General features: G+C 48.9%; 1 protein-coding gene across 5 annotated transcripts in view; it reads right to left on the bottom strand.

The window, feature by feature from the left end:
* The window catches only part of LOC309837961 (uncharacterized protein C17orf100), a 65,422-nt gene that overhangs the window by 40,371 nt on the left and 6,119 nt on the right, over positions 1–18,932 (bottom strand). The gene's annotated exons all lie outside the window — the stretch shown is intronic.

The raw sequence follows: 18,932 nt of genomic DNA, 5'->3' as shown, positions 1-18,932 counted from the left end.
CCCCTCTATCACTACTCCCTACACCGCTGCTGTTGATGTGTCTGCCCCACCAGTGAGGGCTCCCAAGGACTTGCACTCCCTGCTGGGTCCAGTGCTAGCCCTATGGCTAATCCACAGCACACAACCACAAGTGTGATTGGTAAATAAATGATTGATCAGTGTTGTCAATCAGATGTATGCCTGGTGGTAGTGAGCAAGGTCAGTGAAGGTCATCCAACGTGGGCAATGAAGGATGAGTAGGACTGGCCAGGCTGATGGGGGAGGATGTGGTGGGGTGGGTGGAAGGGTGGGGGGATTCCATCTGGTTGAGGAATGACAAGAAAGCTGTGCAGGGGTTCAGGAGAACAGATCCCAAGGTTGAGGAGGCTGACCAAAGGCTGTTTCTAAACAGCATCTCTTGAAGTTGGCTGGAGCTGCACTAACATTTATGGCCAGTGCAGATCAGGATTGCTTTCGGCTGCAAGTAGGAGAAAACCTAGCTAACAGCGGCTTAAATCATAAGGGCATTTAATATCTACTTAACAAGAAGTCTGGAGGTAGACGGTTTCTGGCACTGGTCCAGCAGCTATCTCGGGCCACCAAAGACTTGGGATTGATCACCCACTTTGCTATCTTAAGGGTGCTATGCCTTTGCTGTCATGCTTGACCCTCATTATACACATCTGCATTAAAGGCAGGAAGGAAGGTGTGCGAGATGGGGGCATGATGGCGCCTACTGCATCTTTCCCTTTCATTAGAAAAGCAAAAGCTCTCTCAGAAGGCCCTACAATCTTCCCTTTATGTCTTGTTGGCCAGAACTAGATCATATGCCCACCCTTAGGCCAATCACTGACAAAGGGGAATTGGAATACCATGAGACCAACTAGGACTCATTTCTTGGGCTTGGGAGATTGGCCTATGTTTCCTGAAATCAAGAGGTTTTCACCTACTACAAAATATGGCTTCCGGCAGGGGAAGAAAAGGGGGAGCGGCTGGGTAGGTGATGAACCAGGGTCTGCTATTATGACCCCTTCAGAGGGCTGCCCTCACTCCAGGCTACTTGAGTGGCTCCCTTTCCATGGAATTCAGTAGAAACACATTCCTAGGTAGGAAGAGAGTATGTGTTTGGTCAAGGGCTTCACCTCTGCCTCCACTTCCAGGAGAACCACTGGATTGGGAGGCTAGAGTCTGAGTCATGGACCAAGCTCAGTCCTGACATTGGATACTGAACAAGTCAGTACACTCTCTGGGCCTCAGTTTCCATTAGGAAGGGGCCGGACTAGAGCATCTGTAAGGGCTCTAGAGTCATGAACACCCTTACCCCACTGACCCTTCATCTGCTTGGGCCAGATGCAGCCCCTGCCACATCCCCATGATGTCTTGGTTTAAAGTCTATTACATGGCCCACTCCCTGCTCCCATCTGGGTCTTAGCCATTTGCTGAAAGCCCTCTGAGACCTTTTCCCCACTGATATTTTTGCCTCTTATATTTTGTAAAGAGGTTCTACCCAAGACCCTTGATTTCCTTCTTCTTTGCATACATCAAACATTTGGGCCCAAGGTTAGCTGAACACATAATCCTGACCAGGATTGCTCTCTGAACTGTTTTGCCAGGGACTTATGACTCCACAAGGATCCCATGCATTCCAGGGTTCCTTATCCTTTGATCTGGAATTGGGATCCTTCCCTGTCCCTCTGAGCTGAGGACTTCCTTAGGGAAAGACCTGGACTGCCTCCTCTGGCAAAGCCAGTGAGCAGGGCATCTCCCTGGGACAGGAAAAGTCTTCCTTCCTCCCCACCATCCCTTACACACAAGAATAATGGATAATGAAACTTTTGCTCTGGACTTCAAGCAGGGAGTCAGCTCACTAGCACAGAGTCCAATTCTCAAAATGAATACGGACATTCCCTGGTAGGACCCTTGATGGCATGTTCTTGTTTGTGGAAATAAAGACCAAATGCTGGACTGTCTGGTTAAAAATTACACCTGGAAGTCCTATTCTTAGCTCAGAACTCCTTTTTCTGGGGTACTCTCTCCCCTGGTCCCACATCCTCTTAAAAGCCTTGTCTTCCAACCCACCAAAGAAGCTTCTTTTCACATTAAAAAAAATTCCATCATGATAAATCTTCCACATCATGGGATGGCTTTTGACATTCTCCGACAGAAAGCTTATCATTTCCTGCCCAAATCCTTGTGCTCCGATAGATATTCAGTTTACTTCCTGTGGTGTCCTGAGCCAGGATTCAGGTTCTCACTTCCCTGCCCCAGAAACGCCTTCCAGGCGCTTCCCCTGATATGCTCGTGCAAATGCCCACTTCTACTCTCAGAGACATAGGCCCACCCCACTGCTGGCAGTGTTAGAGTAGCATTTATGTCCCTGCTTCCAGCTATCAAGGGTAGAGAAATATGACAATTCAACCTCAGAACACCCTGTTATCCAATCAAGAAATTTTAATTAGTTTTTATATCTAAAAAGTTACCATGAACACAGTGAAAAAATTCCAACAGTACAAAAAAGTACTGAGACATGTCCCTCCACTTTAGACCTTGAGGCCTCCAGGCCCTTCCAGAAAGGCAACCATTGCCCAACATTTTCTTACATGTCCTTCCAGACATGTTACATATACAGTCAGCCCGCAGGGGTTGGCTCCAGGACCCCTGAGGGTACCAAAGCCTGCAGATGCGCAAGTCCCTTGTATAAAATGGCCTAGTACAGTTGGCACCCCCGTATCTGTGATCCTGCATGGTGGTTGGCTGAATATGCAGATGCAGAACTCGAGGATACAGAGGGCCAACTGTATACAAGCTTATGTAATAGGTATGTGTCCTCTTTATTACATCTGGGAGCATACTATACACATTTTCTGTCCTTGTTTCCACCCCTCCCCCTTAATTTATTTGGAGATCATTCCATTTCAGGACATATTAAATTTGACTTTATTTCTCCATTCAATAGTTAATTTTGTTTTTATTTTTTCATTTTTTATTTTTGGCTGCTCTGCAGCTTGTGGGATCCTAGTTCCCCGACCAGGGATTGAACCCAGGGCCCGGAAGGGAGAGCACCAAGTTCTAACCACTGGACCATCAGGGAATTCCCAATTTTGTTTATAAACTGAGGTAAAATTAAATTCAGTGAATTGCACAGATCTTAAGTGTACAATTCAGTGATTTAGACAACTGTATAAAAGGTGTAAGCAACACCTCATTTCCATCTCCTTAACCCCTGACGGTTCTCTTGCCCCTTCCAGGAATCTGCACCTTCTTGAGGCAACCACTGTACTGATTTCTGTCAGCATGGGTTGGTTTTGCCTGTTGAAATTCATGTAAATGGAATCATACAGTACCTACTCTTGTGTCTGATTTATTTTGTGCAACAAAATGCTTTAGAAATTCATTCCTGTTGTGTGTATCCATTCATTCTTTTTATTGTTGTTGCTAAGTAGTGTTCCATTGTATGAATATGCCACGGTTTGTTTATTCTCCTTTGATGGACGTTAGGTTTGCTCCAGTTGAGGGCTATCTGAATAAAGCTGTTATAAAATTCTCTGCATAAGTCTTTTTGTGGACATGTGTTTTCACTTCTCTTGGCTGTGTGCCTAGGAGTAAGCCTCAGTCTTTTTAAAAGCTGCATAGTATTCTATTGTAAGTGTATACCGTATAATAAACAAGACCCCTGTTGATGGGCATTTGGGTCATTTCCAATCTTTTGCTAGGACTGTAATAAACATGTCTGTACTTAAATCTTTGTAAACATACCTGAGTAGAATACTTGCCTAGAATGGCATACTGGATGAAAACATATATGTATTTAAATCTGGGACAGAGGGGAATTCCCTGGCAGTCCAGTGATTAAGGTTCTGCACTTTCACTGCTGAGGGCCCGGGTTCCACCCCTGGTTGGGGAGCTAAGATCCCACAAGCTGTGTGGCACCTCGGCCCCCCCACCCCCCCAAAAATATCTGGGACAGATATTGCCAACTTGCTTTCCAAAAAGGCTATGCCAATATATATTCTCAAGAACTGTGCATGAGGAATCCCTGGTGGTGCAGTGGTTAAGAATCCGCCTGCCAATGCAGGGGTTCGAGCCCTGGTCCAGGAAGATCCCACATGCTGTGGAGCAACTAAGCCCGTGCACTGCAACTACTGAGCCTGCGCTCCAGAGCCCGTGAGCCACAACTACTGAGCCCGTGTGCCACAACTACTGAAGCCCATGCGCCTAGAGCCTGTGCTCCACAACAAGAGAAGCCACCGCAATAAGAAGCCCACGCACTGCAATGAAGAGCAGCCCCCAGTCGCCGCAACTAGAGAAAGCCAGCAACGAAGACCCAATGCAGCCAAAAAAAAAAAAAGAAATGTGCATGTGGCCATATTCTCACATATCCTGAATAACTCTGTATATAATCAAATTTCTCAATCATTGCTACTCTGATAGTTGCAAAATGCTATCTCATGATTTTCATTCTCATTTCTTTAAACTGCAAGTAACATTTATAATTTTTTCACATATTTATAATCCATTTGTGTATCCTTACTGGGGGGGTAAACTCCTTTTTTCCTATTTTTAAGAGTTTTTTAAAAAGGCCTTTTCTTATTCACTTATAAGAACTCTTTATATATTAAGGAAATTAGTCATTTGTCGTAAGAATATTTATAGTGTATGCTAAAATATGGTAAAACTCTGTTTATTCTTCTTTTTAATCCTCCCCACCTCCTGCCCCCAGCTATTATCACATATTTTTCCATAAGAATTTCTGAATCAGCTTCTCTAGTTCCAAAAAAAACCTGGTTGGCAGTTTACCTCTCTGACTATCTCTTTGCTACTCTGCCTCACTCTCCAGGGTTTCCTGACCTCAGCACAACTGGCATTTCAGACCAAATAAATCTTTGTTGTAGGAAGCTGTCTATGCACTGCAGGATGTTCAGCAGCATCCCGGCATCTATTCACCGAAGACCAGCAGCAACCCCGCACTTCCCACCCCCCCGTTGTGACAATGAAAAATGTCTCCAGGCATCCCCAAATGTCTAAGAACCACTGACTCACTCTGATCTAACTACACAGGCCTCTTTGCTGCTCCTAGAGCACACCAAGTACACTCCTGCCCCATCACCTTCTTTAAATCTCTGCTCAAATGTTACTACTAGTCAGCCTGTTTTAACTTATAACTCCCCACCCACCCCACACTCTCTATAATGTCTCTGATTTTTCTCTATTGCATTTTTCATCTAGCGTACTATATAATTTACTTCTTTACTTCTTTATCTTGTTTGTCTATCTCTCTCCTATCTTTAAGACTGTAAGCCCCATGAAGGCAGGGATTTTCGCCTGTTTCGTTCAATCCTGTATTCCCTGTGCCTAGAACACACCTGGTACACAGTAATGGCTCAATACACATTATGAATCTAAATGAATCAGAACAGGTTTATAGATTAGGTTAGATGAGAAATGACATCTTTATAATATTGATCCATGCTACACAACAAAATGTCATTTTTTCATATATTAAACTTTTATGTCCTCCTGTAAAGTTTTCAAGTTTCTTACAAATAAGATATACTAAATGTTTTTTGCAGTAAACATTTGCCCAGCCTGTTTTTCCCCATTTGTGGACTTGGGAAGCCAAAATACCTGACTCAAAAGGGGTGAGGACAGGCTGCCAGCTGCTTCCCTGGCCAGTGACCCTTGGGCCTGGTGTCATGTCTAGAAGCCCTTGCTGTCTCTCTTGCCCATCACCCAGCCCAGAGTGCTTCCTCCTGGCAGGGCCTCCACTGCGGCTGATGGCACTCCCTAGGCATCCATCTCTGTCCACCTCCCTGAGGGGCGCCAGCTAAGGGATATTGAAGTGATATCGCTCAAGACAATCCCACTGTGTGGGGACTCCCCAGAGACCCAAGGGCTCACCTCTGAGCTCTCGTGTGGGGCAGGTGACAGACACACTGAGGGTGACTTCACCTTTCCTGGCCAGCTCCCTAGCCTAACAGGAGGGGCCTGTGCTAGGGGACAGATTGTCCAGCAGAGTAGGGGTATTGGAGAAGAGGCCTGTCCTTGACAGGCTCTGAGAGGAGAGAAAGAGGGGGCTTCCTTCCTGTCCTCTGTTTCCCCAGACCCTTCCAGATGGGCCCCTACTCCCCACCTTGCACTGCACTCCCGCCCAGGTCTGAAGTATAGGAGTGGTGGTGAGACCTGAGGCACAGCCGAGCTCTGGACTTCCTCCCTGGGTGTGGTCTCTCACCTGTGAAACAATGACCCTTCTATGGTCTGAGAGCTCTGGGCTGGGCACAGGGTGGGCACTTGGTGAAGGGGCTGCTCTTATTTTATCAGGCATCACTGCCGCTCCTGGGGTCTCCTTTTTGGCAGGGCCTATGAGGATGCCCATCAAGACCACATGAGCCCCAGGTCCACCCCAAGGTCACCCTGACTGTGCCCAGGGTAGCCTCCAGATGGATCTGAAGCTGTGACTCAGTACCACCCGGGGGGAGGAGTGAGACCTTGAGAAGCAGTAAGCTTCAAAACGATTACGGGCCCCCCTCCTTTTGCATAAGTCAACATAAAATAAGATGATGCTTGTGAGGTAAGACCAGAGGCCCTGACTGCTGGTGTACAAAGTGCTGTGTGGTGTCCTGCCTGCCCTGTCCCCAGCCGGGCCTTACACTGTGCCTGGGACCTCCCGGGGGTGGGAGTGGGGCAGCAGCCTTGCTCAGAGCCCAGAGCGGAGCCGGTGGACAGGGCTGGGCTGTCTCAGAGGGCTGGCGGGGCCTGAAGCTTGCTGGGAGGCAGGGAGGCTGGGGGGGGCTCCTGCCCACTGTGGGGCTGCGGCAGTGTCCCATGGTTCACCACTTCACATTTATAGCTCCAGTGCTTCTCAGCTTACTGTCCCTGCGGTGGGAGGCCCGGCTCTCTGGAAACCGCAGCCATGGGTAGTTGGATGCCTGCCTGAGTGCTGAGCTGTGAGGGAGGCTCACAAGTTTCCCAGGACGGTGGGCCTCAGCCCCAGCCCCCGCCTCAGGCTTGCCCTGGTCTCTTCCTAGAATCTGGCTGGAGGCTGGGGGGAGCTGCCAAGGTATTGAGGGTCCATCACCCTGTTGGCCCTCTGTGAGAAGCAGGAATCTTGCCAAAGAGTGGGGTGCTCCCTAAGGCTCCAGTGGGACTCTGGGACAAAGGAGCTAATGGAGGAGGTGAGGATGAGCCAGAATGAGGCTCACAGAACAGGGCTGGGGTGCCTGGAGCTTCTTTTTTAAAAATAAATAATTAATTAATTTTTGGCTGCGTTGGGTCTTCGTTGCTGCGTGGGCTTTCTCTAGTTGCAGTGTGCGGGCTTCTCATTGCGGTGGCTTCTCTTGTTGCGGAGCACGGGCTCTAGGCACGTGGGCTTCAGTAGTTGTGGCTCACAGGCTTAGCTGCTCCGAGGCATGTGGGATCTTCCCGAACCAGGGCTCGAACCCGTGTCTGCTGCATTGACAGGTGGATTCTTAACCGCTGCGTCACCAGGGAAGTCCCCAGAGCTTGATTCTTGATGAGCACACAGGAAGCATGGAGTTGCTGCTCTCCAAACCAAACTTCTCACCCTGCGAGAAATTCATCGTGGCGTGGCCCTCAGCAGACCCGTGCAGCAGGTCTGGCTCTGTTTGGCCAGGGAGGGGTCTGAAGCTGGGAGAGGGTGGGAGGTAGGCGAGCTGCCTAGATGCTGGCAGCCGAGGAGGAGGAGCCAGGCCCAGGCCCAGCACCGCGACAGTGACACCAAAGCCCCGTTCTCTTCACTGCGCCATGCAGACCTCGAGTTTTGTCTGAACTAGGGAGAGGGGCCCTGCTGGCTTGACAGAGACCTGGGAGGAGCACGGCCTGGCTCCTGTACCCCTAGCTGTGAAGCTGCCCTGCTCTGGCTCAGTTAAGGGGCTGACTCCCTGCCCTGCCCCTCCTCCACCCCCCCCCCCCCAAGGCCTGGGCCCTGACAAGGGTAGGTCAGGGAGGGAGGGAGGGAGGGAGGGAGACTGGGGCCGGCATGAAACAGGCCTCTGGGGCGTCTGGAAGCTCTCACCCTGCAATCGAGGGAAACCCCAGAGAGCAAACAGGGGAGGGGATGGGGGCAGGTAAGGCCATGATTACCGGGTGCGGTGTAGAGGGGCCCTGTGGGAAGGCAGGGCCCACCTTGGGGAGGTGAGGCAGGATGGCAGTTACCTAAAAACAGAGCTGATTTTCATAGAAATAGAACACCTATTGGGTGTGTTTCTTTTTTAAAGTTAGGCTTTATTTCGGTGTTCCCTTCCTCAGCAAACATCCTAGCACGCCAGCCCTTGGTGGTTTCAGCCAGGTGACTTGGGCAGCTGGCTGGTTCAGGTCATGGTGCCCTTTATCTGGGACTCTGAAGCAAAGAGCAATTCAGTTCTACATGTACTGACCCCTGCTAGATGCCTGCCCTGTGCTGAGAGACAGGGTCACAGGGAAGAATCGGGTTCTGTCCCTGCCCCCAAAGGGGTACCCAAGTAAACAATCCTCCCACTGATTGTATAGGAGCAGACGGGGTTAACTCAGCTTGTGTGACTCAGGAAAGCCTTCCCAGGATCTATCCTAGGCATACTTTTGAAGGATGAATAGTTTTTCAGACTCTCCTTTTTTCTTGCAACAAACAGCAAGCAGGGACTTCCCTGGTGGCGTAGTGGTTAAGAATCTGCCTGTCAATGCAGGGGACACAGGTTTGATCCCTGGTCCGGGAAAATCCCACATGCTGCGGAGCAACTAAGCCCGTGCGCCACAACTACTGAGCCTGCGCTCTACAGCCCGCGAGCCACAACTACTGAAGCCCACGCGCCACAACTACTGAAGCCCACGCGCCTAGAGCCCATGCTCCGCAACAAGAGAAGCCACCGCAATGAGAAGCCCGCGCACCGCAACGAAGAGTAGCCCCCGCTCGCCGCAACTAGAGAATGCCCGCGTGCAGCAACGAAGACCCAACACAGCCAAAAATAAATAAATTTAAAAACCCCCAAAAAACAAAACAAACAGCAAGCAGCCACTACATGCCAGGTGTCAAACTAGTAACAAAGAGACAGGACACAGGCCCTGCCCCCGAGAAGTCTAGTAGGAGAGTCATGTGAATGGTGACAATAATGTCTTAAATGTCAAAATAGAAGTACAAGATGCATCAAAGGCCTGAGCAAGGAACTGTCCGTTCTTCCTGTGGGACACGAGAGCAAGGGTCCGTGCAAGGAGCTGGCTGAGGCAAGGAGCTGTGTGCTGCAGAAAGTTGTGCTAAGACAGGTACTGGGATTGGGCTTTCTTGGGCTCAAGTGCTTAGCAAGTTGCCGGGCGTGTGAAACCACCAAGCAGCAGCTGGGAGCAGGCCTGGTGGTTTCAGGCAAGCTGCCTATGGACGAGCCGTGTGATCTGAGGGAGTCTGACAAGTGGGTTCCAGCTCCCACTCCTTCACATATGGACTGGGTGGCCTGGAGCCCCACACTTTACCTCTCCGCGCTCCATTTCCTCATGTCTAAAGTGATGATTACGAGATGTGAGTAAATGGGATGGTACATGTGAAGGACCTCCGACAGAGCCCAGGCCTGCCTGCAGTTTATGGATAAACGGGAGCTAGCCTATCTCCCCCCCAGAGTTCCCTGGAGGCAGGACTGGGTGTGTGGGGCCACGTGGAGGAAGGGGCAGTGGGGCTCCAGGTCTGTGAGGAGGGACCCAACCCCACTCTTGCTCTGTTAGGGGCGTCTTCGTGGCGCTGAGAGGTGGTGTTCTTTGGTGGATCCCAAGATGGGGAGGGGGCCTTAATTAGCCTAGGCCTGGTTAGTCACAGGGGCTGCCTGTGTAAGCCCAGCTGGCTTGTGCTCCCTTGGTTTCCTTTTTCTCGTCTTTTCTAAATTAGGCCCCTTTGGGCAATGGCAATGCCAGCTTATCTGTGACAACTGTGCCCAATAGCCAGGGCTTTGCCTATCTGACCCTGGGACCCTGGGAAGGGTCTGGGGGAGAGCAGCATTCAGGAATCTTCTAGAGTGCAGAGGCTCTGAGATGGGCCTGACCAAGGGAGGCTGGCCTGCTCCAAGGGTGGTGCTCCCTCAGCTCTCCAGGCCCCTGGCTCAGGCCTGAGGCTCAGGTTGGGCAAAGCATCACAAGTATCAGGGGTCTTTTCAAGAGCCCAGTGTTGAGCTGGCCTTCGTGCAGGCTGCCCCGAGAGGGGCTCCACCAAGACGAGCCTTGTGAAAGGCCGGTTACCTGACAGTGCTTGGTGTCTAAAATAGAATCTGGAGAAGCAGCAAAGCCTTTAATTCAATGTGTCTCAGCAGCGGGTCGGTGTGAGGATAACTATGATCTGACTGGTCTTGAGTTATAATTACGGAGTCAGAATAAAAAATTACAGGCATTGTGTGGGCTTGTTTTAAATATAACGTAATCCATACCATCCTCTCTCTTATTTGCTAGATTTGAGGTGGAGTCTTTGGCCGTTGGCACAGGTTCTGCCTGACATGTAGCAGATAAAAATGGCCCTTGCCCAGTGAAAAGGGCACAGGAGGGGGCCTCCCCAGACGCCTAATGTTTCCAACTGCCCACAGCCCGTAACCCACAAGCCCACGTGTGTATGGGTCTGTGCAGGCCTCTTTGTTGTTCACATTATCTGTGTGCTGCACCTCCACAACCAACCTCCCTGTCACCAGCCTCCCCCAGCCAGTCTACCAGAAATATCTTTGTAAAACACAGTCTTGAGGCTTAAGAACCCATTAATGGTGCCCCTCTGTCTATAGGGTAAATCCAAACTCCAAGTCCTTTCAGGTCTTGGCCCCAAACCACCTTTCAGCATCATATCTGGGAACGAAGAACAGCCAAAGAACAGAGGTGAAGGGCCCTGGGTTCCAACTGTGGAGGATTAAACTCAGGCTCCACGTCTCATGCGCTGAGTGAGAGACTGGGCAGGTTACCCCATCTGTGTGCTTTAGCTCCCCACTATCATAGGTTGTGAGGATGGAATGAGATAACACACTCCTGGGGTGACCCCAGGCAGGTCCCTTTTCTCACTGAGTCTCAGTTTATCTATTAAAAGGAAGCAACAGACACACTGCCTTTCAAATAAGTAAATTTTTAAAAAAATGATATTTTTTCATGTAGCTGTGTGTAGTGAGATAAGCGTGTGTTTTTTTTTGTTTGTTTGTTTTAGGCATGTGTTATTGGTTCAACCTTTCTGGAAAGCAAAATAGAAAGACTAAAAACATGTTTATACCCCTATGAGTATGAATTTAATCTAAGGGAAAATTCAAATTGTGGACAAAGATTTATACTTAAAAGATGTTTACCTCAGCGTTTTTTTTTTTTTCAGTGTGTTTTTACATTCTTGAAAAATGAAAAAACATAAACGCCCAACATTTGGATAATAGTAGGTATTTATGGTGTGTCCACTCAAAACTCTTATTCAGGAATTAAAAGTGTTTATGAAGAATATTTTGGGACTTCCCTGGTGGCACAGTGGTTAAGAATCTGCCTACCAATGTAGGGGACATGGGTTCAAGCCCTGGTCCGGGATGATCCCACATGCTGTGGAGAAACTAAGCCTGTGTGCCACAACTACTGAGCCCATGTGCTGCAATTACTGAAGCCTGTGCGCCTAGAGCCCGTGCTCTGCAACAAGAGAAGTCACGGCGATGAGAAGCCCATGCACCGCCACAAAGAGTAGCTCCCACTCGCCACAACTAGAGAAAGCCTGCACGCAGCAACGAAGAGCCAATGCAGCCAAAAAAAAAAAAAAGAAGAATATTTCATTATGTTGAAAATACTTATATCTAATTTATTTTTATTTTTTTTTATTTATTTTTTTTTTTTCTGGTACGCGGGCCTCTCACCGTTGTGGCCTCTCCCATTGCGGAGCACAGGCTCCGGACGCACAGGCTCAGCGGCCATGGCTCACGGGCCCAGCCGCTCCGCGGCATGTGGGATCTTCCCGGACCGGGGCACGAACCCGTGTCCCCTGCATCGGCAGGCGGACCCTCAACCACTGCGCCACCAGGGAAGCCCCTTATATCTAATTTAAAGTGAATAAAGCAGATACAAAATTGTATATACTATATGATCTCGGTGATAATAAAAATACACACAACCATAGGAAAAAATGTTGAGATGGAAATATAACAGCAGTTATCTTTGATAAATCTGTAGTATTGCATTTCCTTCTTTACTGTTTTCTGTATTTTTCAAATATTTAAGAATGGGCATATGCACTTCTTATATAATAAGAGTTTTTAAAACAGCTGAGCGTTGGACTTCCTTGGTGGCGCAGTGGTTAAGAATCCACCTGCCAGCTCAATATCAAAAAAACAAACAACCCAATCCCAAAATGGGCAGAAGACCTAAATAGACATTTCTCCAAAGAAGACATACAGATGGGCAACAAACACATGAAAGAATGCTCAACATCACTAATCATTAGAGAAACGCAAATCAAAACTACAGTGAGGTGGTGGGATGAATTGGGAGATTGGGATTGACATACATACACTAATATGTATAAAATGGATAACTAATAAGAACCTGCTGTATAAAAAGTAAATAAAATAAAATTCAAAAAAACAAACAAACAAAACTACAATGAGGTATCATCTCACACCGGTCAGAATGGCCATCACCAAAAAATCTACAAACAATAAATGCTGGAGAGGGTGTGGAGAAAAGGGAACCCTCTTGCACCGTTGGTGGGAATGTAAATTGATACAGTCACTGTGGAGAACAGTATGGAGGTTCCTTAAAAAACTAAAAATACAATTACCATATGACCCAGCAATCCCACTACTGGGCATATACCCTGAGAAAACCATAATTCAAAAAGAGTCATGTACCACAAAGTTCACTGCAGCACTATTCACAACAGCCAGGACATGGAAGCAACCTAAGTGTCCATCAAAAGATGAATGGATAAAGAAGATGTGGCACATATATACAATGGAATATTACTCAGCTCATAGAAAGAAATGCAATTGAGTTATTTGTAGTGAGGTGGATGGACCTAGAGTCTGTCTTACAGAGTGAAGTAAGCCAGAAAGAGAAAAACAAATACTGTATGCTAACACAGCTATATGGAATCTAAAAAAAAAAAAAGGTTCTGAAGAACCTAGGGGCAGGACAGGAATAAAGACACAGATGTAGAGAATGGACTTGAGGACACGGGGAGGGGGATGGGTAAACTGGGACGAAGTGAGAGAGTAGCATGGACTTATATATACTACCAAATGTAAAATAGATAGCTAGTGAGAAGCAGCCACATAGCACAGGGAGATCAGCTCCATGCTTTGTGACCACCTAGAGGGGTGGGATAGGGAGAGTGGGAAGGAGATGCAAGAGGGGATATGGAGATATATGTATACGTATAGCTGATTCACTTGGTTATATAGCAGAAAATAACACAACAATGTAAAACAATTATACTCTAATAAAGATGTTAAAAAAAAAAAAGCAAACAAAAAAGAATCCGCCTGCCAATGCAGGGGACATGGGTTTGAGCCCTGGTCCGGGAAGATCTCACATGCTAAGGAGCAACTAAGCCTGTGCACCATGACTACTGAAGCCCGCGTGCCTAGAGCCCGTGCTCCACAAGAGAAGCCACCGCAATGAGAAGCCTTCGCACTATAACGAAGAGCAGCCCCTGCTCGTTGCAACTAGAGAAAGCCTGCATGCAGACCCTGCTCGTTGCAACTAGAGAAAGCCCGCGTGCAGCAAGGAAGACCCAACACAGCCAAAAATAAATTAATTAATTAAAAAAAGAGAAACAGCTGAGTGTTAAGAATATTAGATGAAAGGGTAGAAAACTTGATGTTTGAGTTCCTGTCTGGCTTTTAACAATCTCTTGGATTCTAATGTGCTAGGACCATCCATGGAGTCTGAGAGGTGACTGCAGGAGCCCAAACTCTCAAGGCCTGTCTGCCTCTGTGACAAGTGGCAGCAGGCAGGTCCGGAGCCTGGATTCAGCAACCCACCAATCACGGGGGTTCATCAAGGGCACCTGCACAGCTTCCCTTGCGGTCAGCTGCCTTTCTGAAATCTTCCCAAGTGCCCATGAACCTTCAAGGCCATTGGAAGTGGAGCAGTGTGCCAGCCCCCCATCCCTGCCACACTATGGAGTGCTGGGGGCTTCCTATCCACTTGGGGCCAAGTGGGTTTTGTGCCTGAGAGGTGAGCTCTTTCTGCCACTTCAGGCAAGGGGCTCACTGGAGCAGGAAGGCAGGTCAAGCTGCTGTCACCGCTGTGGGCCCCTCTGCTGTCCACACGTCTGGACTCTGGGGGCCCCACTCACTGGCTCTGTCAGACCACACATTCCCAACTGCCAGGATGTGCACGTCTGTTTGACGAGTTGTCCTGAGGCTGGAGAGCCTGGAACACATCATTGGAGATCACTGAGGGACAGCCTGGTCATTACCAGCTGTTCCTCGGGAGGTCAGCCCAGATGAGCCCGCTTTGTCTGAGTTCACTGGGGAGGGAGGGAGGCCTTAGAGGCCAGGGGCCAGTGTCCAGGTCCAGCCAGCAGCTTGTCAGGGCTCATCTAGGACCTTCATAAATCAGCCACATGTCTGCCCAGTTAGAAACCAGAGAAAGACAGGATTCAGAGGCTGAAAGACCGAGACAGACAGGCTTAGAGAATGAGGCCAACACTCAGTCAGTGAGAGGCAGGGAGGTGGAGAGAGACAGACACACAGGGCCGGTGACGCAGCAGGAAGGCCATCGCAAGAGTGGACCAGTACCTACAACAGGCTCATCCTCGATGCAGTCAGGGAAACGCACACTGGAGTAGCAATGTGCCACTCCACACCTCCTAAATTAGCACACATTAAGGAAATGGTAACATCTCATGCTCCCGTGGCTGTGGAAAAAGCTGCTTAAACACAGTCAGTGGCCCCATAAATTAGCACAGCCTTTTAAGGAAGGAATTGGGCAATACGGCTCTAGAGCTATTTTAAACGTTCATCCCATTTCCCGTGGTAATTCCACTCCTGGGAATGGGTTGCAAGGAAATAATAAACAGAAAAATAACAGCTTTGTACATAAAAGATGATGAGTGCAGTGCTATCCACATGTCCAACATGCTATAGTATGGCTGCTGTGAATATTTTTGCCAATAGGGAATACGAAAACCATGGTATGTGCAAATAAACAAAAATAAAACTATCTGTACATAAAAAGTAATAATTACATAGAACAGCCACCTGGATGCTCGGGCGGCCCACCGTACCTGGTGAAAGGTGCTCCTTGACTCCTGACACACTCCTGTCTTCCCAAGGGACCTACCCTGTCGCTCCCTGTCTGGAGCTCTCCAACCGTGAAGCCTAACCCGCAGACCTCAGACTGGTTGGGAGACAGTCTCAGCTGAGGCTGCCCACCTGGCCAGCTCACTCTGGTGGCCCCAGGGAGTCTGGGTGATGCCCGCTGAGTCACTCCAAGGTTATGATCAAGAAGCCAAACCAGAACAGACATGGTAGAGCTGGTTCTTCATTTAAGAAAAGGGATAAAGTGATTTGCAGGCTCTGAAGTGCCTTGCTATTTGTAAGCACAGCAATCTGTTTAAGCAGCTCAAGTCCGGACTCCCAGCGGAAGCATCACGGGGTGAAGGCAATTTATAACAGACTGAAGGCAAAGGGAGGGAGGGGTCGTGGGGTCACCCCTCCTGGCCTGCCCCAACGGTAGGCACAGGTCTGATTCTGAACTTGAATCTTCCCGTTTACATCTTCCCCTAGCTCCTGGAGGCCATCTCAGAATCACTGGGTGGGATTTCAGTAAATCATGGGTGAATAAAAAGAAGGGGAAACGACCATGTAGTATGAGTGAGCGTCTGTCACCGAGCAATTCTGTCTTTCTTCAAAGTCTGTATGGCTTTCCAAATGTGCCCTTAATTGTGCTCTAGAGAAGCTACACCCCCTGCTTACTGCCAGGGGATGCCCTGCCTTACAGGGGCTGAGAACATTCAGTGATCATGCCTGTGTCCAGACAAACCTAACCTTGTTCATTCGGTCTAGGCATAGCTACTGAACACACAGAGGCTTTGTGATAGTCCCTGCCCTTGATGTGCTTTCAATCTCATGGGAGAGACAGGAGTAAACAATGAGAGTAATTTAAAGAGCAATCACATGGGTGCCGTAAAAAGAGGGAGCTGCAGTGGGGAGGGACAACACTCAGGAAGTGGGCTCAGGGTGGGATGGAGGGGAGGTGGAAATGGAGCGGGGCCTTGAGGACAGGCAGGATTTTACCTGGCAGAAGGATCATCAGAGGGCCAAGGGTAAATGTGAGAGTTCACCTGGCCTCCCCCAGTTCCTCACCCTTGAACCTGCCAAAGACCTGGGCTCACCACCAGCCAATCCTGCCCAGACTGACAGACGGCAGTGGCAGTCTCAGTCTGAGTCCAAACTGCTGAGGGTCCTGAAATTCATCCTGACCATTCATTCATTCTCTCACTCATGTTTACCACAAACACTTATTACACACCTGATCTGTGCTAGGTGTCATTACAGGCTTTTGGGGATATAGTGACAAACAAGTCAGGGTCCTTGCCTTTCCAGTGGGGAACACAGACAGTAAACCAGCAACAAATAAAATAAATTCGCATTGTGGAAAGTGCTACGGAAAAATGTGAAATAAGGGTTGGGGGTATTTAATCAGTAAAATCAATATTTTATGTAATACCTAAATGATGTGAAGAGGCAAATCATTAAAAAATCTGGGGAAGAGCATTCTAGGCAGCATACATGGAAAGTGCAAAGGCCCTGAGGCAGGAATAAACTTGGCATATTTAAGGATTAGCATGAAGGCAAATAAAGTGAAAAGGAATTGGGGGTAAGGGGAGTGATAGGAGGTGAGATCAGAGAGGCAATGGGGAGCCCGGCCTGGTCATGATGTTGGTTCCTGGGAATCATAGCATCTCTTGCATCACAGCCAGGCTCCTGCCTTGAGTTAAAGAGGTCTCAGGACTGGACGCAGGCCCTGCACACTAATGTGCTTGACAGGGTGTTGGTACATGACACACCCTCATCCAGAAGTGCCCACTTGGTCACACAAGGACAATGGATAAGCCACACCTGGTGTATCGTCCTCACAGAACACCAGGTCCTGCAGCTGCTTTGGCTTCACCTTCTCCCATTCCTCTGTTCCTCCTCTTGCTCCTTCAGGGAGTGGCGCTAGAGTCCCAGCGTATGTTGGAAAGAGGGCACAGCAAGTGTGCTTTCAGGAGTGAGCACAAGCACAAAGTGGCCGTAGCACAGAGCGCCTAGAGGGACCTGGTGGCAGAGATGCCAGAGAGCTGAAGGCCAGGCCAGGCGTAGCACAGGAGGTGCAGAAGCACTGAAAGTGTCTAAGGGAGAGGGGAACGAAAAGAGTGAAACGTGTTTCACAAAACATAATTTTGGTCGCATGCTGGAGATGGATCAGAAGAGAGAAAAGGAAAACCAGGCAGAGAGATGACAAAACTCTGAACTAAGGCAATGGCTGGTCTCAAGAGACAAAACAGACAGATCCACTGGACTGACTTGTATGAAGGTGTAATAGTGAGAAGTCAGAGGTAACAGATTTCTGCCCGGCAGCTGGGCAGATGACGTTATTCACTGAGGAAACGCAGGCAGAGGTGTGTGGGAATATGCCCGAAATTATGGGGTGGAGTTGGGACAGGAGGCAGATGGGCCAGTTTTGGACATTTTGAGTAGAAGATGAATCTAGGCCGTCAAGAGCAAGATGTCCAGGCCAGTTGCTCAGGAGAGACGTCTGGGTGGGAAGGCCATCAGCTCTCAGGCAGCAGTTGGCACCATGAGTGCTGGGGTGAGGTATGCACAGTGAGAAAAGAAGCCTGAGGAAAGAACTCTGGGGACCGCTGATGTCTGCAGGGTTTCAGGGGCAGGGAGAGGACTCAGTGAAAGAAGACGGGGCCAGAGTGCAGCTCATGGAAGCCAATGGGGAGAAAATTTCCAGAAGGGGATGGTCCTTGGGGTCAAATACTACAGAAGGGTCAGGGAAGATGTGGACCAAAGAGGTCACTGGATATGACACTGGGAAGAGCAGGCAGAGACTTCGGGAAGGCTCTCTAGCCCTCTCTTAGAGCACAGCAAACGCTAGTGGCGAAGAGCACAGCAGAGGAGCCGGCCTGAGTTGGGCTTGGCTCCTCTTCCTCCTAGCTGGTAACCTGGGGTAAATCACTTAACCTTTCTATGCCCCAGTGTTCTGATCTACCGCATGCAGATGTGAGGAACAGGAGTGCTTTGAACGGTGCCTGGGGGAGAGTGAGTGCTCAACGCGTGTTGGGTGCTCTCCAATAATCAAGGCGAAGGGACTGTGAAACACGAGAGTGTCCCCTTAAATCAGTGTGGGCACATAACATGAAGATACTAGGACTTTCCAAGATGAACACGGCTAGGGCCGCATCCTGAATCACAGGGCCTTAGTCTGAGAAACACTAGACACCGAAGCATCCCCAGGGTGTTCTGAAAGTCCAGAGATGAGAATGCAATCTGGGGATGGAAGAGGGGAAGTGGCTGCGGCAGTGCCACCTGGAGTGTCCCGCTGCAGGGGAGGACCAGGGTGCTTGTGGAGCTCTGGTCGCTCTCAGTAGTGGTCACCCCTGAAGGCCAATGAGCTGGATTTTCTGTTAACAATTGTCACCTCAGGCCTGGCGTCAGGCCTCTGTGCCGCTTGGCATTCCCTTGAGGTTTCTGCTGGGCTAAGGATCAGCCTTTGCTGCCGTGCGGGGATTGCCTGACCTCTGCTGTCCACTGTCTGCCATGGCACAAACTCAAAGATGGTCACGGACTCACAGGATGCACTTTTCTGCAACTTTCTGGACAGTGACTCTCAATATTAACATATTTTACACTGTGACAATACAGAAAAGTTTCACAAAGAAATTCTTACCTTTACTATGTGTGAACACTCTGATATATTCTATATTTTTCTATTTTTATTTCATTAATAAGAAAAATGCTGATTACAATCCACTAAATTGATGTCAC

Source organism: Grampus griseus (assembly GCF_964374135.1).
Source record: "Grampus griseus genome assembly, chromosome: 20".
Classification (NCBI taxonomy): domain Eukaryota; kingdom Metazoa; phylum Chordata; class Mammalia; order Artiodactyla; family Delphinidae; genus Grampus; species Grampus griseus.
Note: the sequence above shows the minus strand (reverse complement) of the source record. Positions and strands in the feature narration are given on the sequence as shown.